Below are 3,440 nucleotides of genomic sequence, written 5' to 3' on the forward strand. Positions count from 1 at the left end.
CGAGTTTTATAATTTTTAGAGCTTATTTGAGCAGTTTTTGCAAAAATGATCAATTATAAGGACTAAATTGAAATTTTACATATTGTGATGAATGATTGATTTAATGGGCCCAGGAGGGGCTGTGTGACGTGATTGAGTTGTGGATATGTGGATATAGAAGTGTGTTTTAAGCCCTTTTGCAGGTTGGGTAGGTCCTAGGTATAGGGGAGACTCTGCCGGATTTTCGGCACGAATTAGGACGTATTTGGTCTTTTTCCTTGTTTGTATGGAGTCAAATTTATTAAATGATTGTAATAAAATTGTCAGGTGAGTCGGGACAGCCTTCTTCCTCCGCCCAGCCACCACAGTGATTTGTCGTCAAGTCTGTGAGTAAAATATTAATTTTAACTGTAATTTCGATATTATTATATGTTCAGCATGCCCATGCATCACTTATATGCATATATTTATGTAGTTAAACTCTAGGCACGAATTATGTTGCATTGATAACTGTTAATGTGCCATGAGTGTTGTTGTGGTAATTTGGAGCAGTGTGCGTGCGTTGGCGTGCGTGTGATGTGGTGTGGACTATGGATAGGACGGGTAGACACGGCTTGAGTTCTTCGCTGGGACCCGGTCCTTCGGGGTAGACACGGCTTGAGTTCTTCAGGGACCCCGATTTGGTATTTAAGTGGAAGTCCGAAATGAGTTCTTCACGGCACAGTTGGATTTAAGAGAGCTGTATAGGGGATCAGCTCCCATATACTATGAATGATGTTACAGGGTGTGTGAGTGCTCCAAATTACCTTTTTGATGCTATGATGTGAATATGATGTTAATGTTGCATTTCACTCTACAGGTTGCATTAGTTTCAGATAGTTATAGAGATTATAGTTAAGATTGATATTTTACTCTCTGAGTCGAACGCTCACTCCTGTTCAAAAATTTTTACAGGCCACAGGAGGATATTTTGTTCTGGGTTAACCTGCTTTTATCCTTCGCAGGTTGTTTATCCATGTTTGTGTAATTTTAATTACTCCTAGAATTTTCGCATGTGTTAGCAGTATTTATTTGAATTTGGTCTGTAATATTTTTATCATGTTGGACCTGTAAACTTAAATATGTTATGTATGTTTGATGGATTGGATGAGGGAGCTGAGCTCCCATTTATTTTATGTTGATGAGTATGTGGAGGGTGAGCTGAGCTCCCCAATTGAGTATTTATTGTGTTTACAGGTCGGGTGAGTCAAAAACTCCCCGTTGGAAAGTCCATTTTATGGCCGGACTCTGTCCGTTTGGTTTCTTGAATTTGGGCCCAATGGGCCTCAGAATTGGGTAAATGAACAGTTAAGGCTTACTACGGGCCTCGGGGGCTTTAGGCTGGCCCAGGTCCTAGTGCCGGTCCGGCCCATAGGTTGGGTCGTGACACATTACTTGTATGGTGAAAAGTGCTACATTTACACAGACCACAAAAGTCTGAAATACTTGCCAACCTAGAAGGAGCTCAATGTTAGACAGAGGCAATGGATTGAGTACCTGAAGGACTATGATTGTGTGATTGATTACTATCCTGGGAAGGCAAATGTAGTTGCTGATGCTTTGAGCAGAAAATCCATCACAGCTTTGAGATCATTGAATGCCCGTCTATCTTTGGCTCGAGATGGAGCTATTTTGGCTGAGTTGCAAGTGAGGCTGTCACACCTTATCCCTCTGTAAGGCATAACATGATCTCATAGAATACCTAATGAACTACTGAACTTCACCTACCGATAACTCATTAAGTATCCTACAAGGAATTTTAAAACAATTTTCTTACTTTCATAAGTGGTGAGCATTTTCTACTAGGTATTAAAACATTTAATTAGAGTTTGAAAACTAGTTAAAACTTTTGTTCCATTTTATTTTTTCGCAAATTTTATAAAAATTTTAGCAGAGTGCCATCTGTATTTTGAGAAAACAGTTCTTTAAATACCTGTAAAAAGCACTTCAAATGATTTATCTCAATAACTTCATCAATTCAACATCCATCCCAACCAATTTCAACATCATTTCTCAATTTCCAAAATTCAACATCATCAAAATACTATAATTCAATTTCATTCAAATTAAAACAAAATATTTCCATTCATATTTCAATAAAGATAAAACAATTTAGATACATCATTCTAAAAATTTACATTAGGAAAAATCTAAACTAAAATTTAATACAAGCTTTATACAACTGCTCATGACCATTTTATACACGTATATACATTTACATATATCAAAATAAATATTACAATCAGGGTATAAAATATACCCGATAGAACTTCAGGGATATGGCTCCATAATCCTTAGCAGCTCACTCTGCTGCTCCTCTAGTCTCAATATCTGCGATAGCAATAACAGCCATTGCTGAGTACTATGACTCAGTGGTGCACAACATACTAAAATAACCTTTATACAGAATTTAAATCATTCTTATTCAAAAATTAAACCGAACATGAAATATAAATTCAAATACTAAAATAACCAGATTGGCCTAACCCATATTTTCTGGGCACTAAACTGGTTCTGGCAGTTTTAGTTCACCAAATTCGGGTGGCTAAATGACTTGGTTACGGGCATAATTTGGGTCTATGTTCTTCATGAAAGTTTTAGGTCTATATCTCAGCTTTCTACTGGTAAACTTCCAGGTCATTTAGACCTGCTTAGCCTAAGTTATGGCCAAATGAATAAACACTGTTCATTTGGTTATTTTTGTACAGGGCAGAATACTTAAGTTGGGATTTGGTCAATTTGTTCACTAGGTTTTAGTCACTTTCTGGGCATGATTCCTAAATGAAAAATGTGCCATTTTGTGTCTAGTTTTATTCCCAATTGGCCTCATACCAATTGGGTTGGTAAATTTTTAGTTTTGGTCCCTGAAAAGGATCTTGGTCCAGCTACCTGCAGAATGTCCCTAAGCAATCCGAATTTAAACCTAATTCTAACACTTCCAACATACCACAATTGGTCACATATGATCATTTTACAGCTCAAACAAGGTCAAACACTCCATTTGACCAATTCTCAAAATTTCGTCTCCCAAACCCTAGGTTTAAACCCTAATTCCCATAATTTGTTACATTTTACTAATTCAATACATATAAACATACTTCCTCAACTCAATCAAGCTTCCTAACATATTTAATTCAATCAATTCATGCATTCTCAACTTAAACCCTAGCTGGCCGAAATTCCCTTTTGTCCCCCAACACTTGTTTTCTTTTTATTTTATGTTAATTTCTAAATTCATTAAGCTAAAAACACAAGGATTAAACTAAAAGTTTCAAGTTAACTTACTAACCTTGGTGTAGCTTCCCAATCTTCACTTCAATTTTTTCTTCTTTCTTTCCCCTTTAATCTTCTTTTCTAGTTGCCTAAACAAAGTTTAGTTATGGTAAATGAAGTTTCTATGGTGCGATTTGGTTTTCTTCAAG

General features: G+C 36.5%; 1 long non-coding RNA gene across 1 annotated transcript; it reads left to right on the forward strand.

Moving 5' to 3' along the window:
* Positions 1–307: 307 nt before the first annotated feature.
* LOC131175961 (uncharacterized) lies at positions 308–1,199 on the forward strand. Its single transcript, XR_009146070.1, has 2 exons — positions 308–365; positions 934–1,199. It is a non-coding gene; the product is annotated as an uncharacterized LOC131175961 (long non-coding RNA).
* The last annotated feature ends 2,241 nt before the right edge of the window (positions 1,200–3,440 follow it).

This window comes from Hevea brasiliensis, chromosome 18 (assembly GCF_030052815.1).
Source record: "Hevea brasiliensis isolate MT/VB/25A 57/8 chromosome 18, ASM3005281v1, whole genome shotgun sequence".
Taxonomy (NCBI): Eukaryota; Viridiplantae; Streptophyta; class Magnoliopsida; order Malpighiales; family Euphorbiaceae; genus Hevea; species Hevea brasiliensis.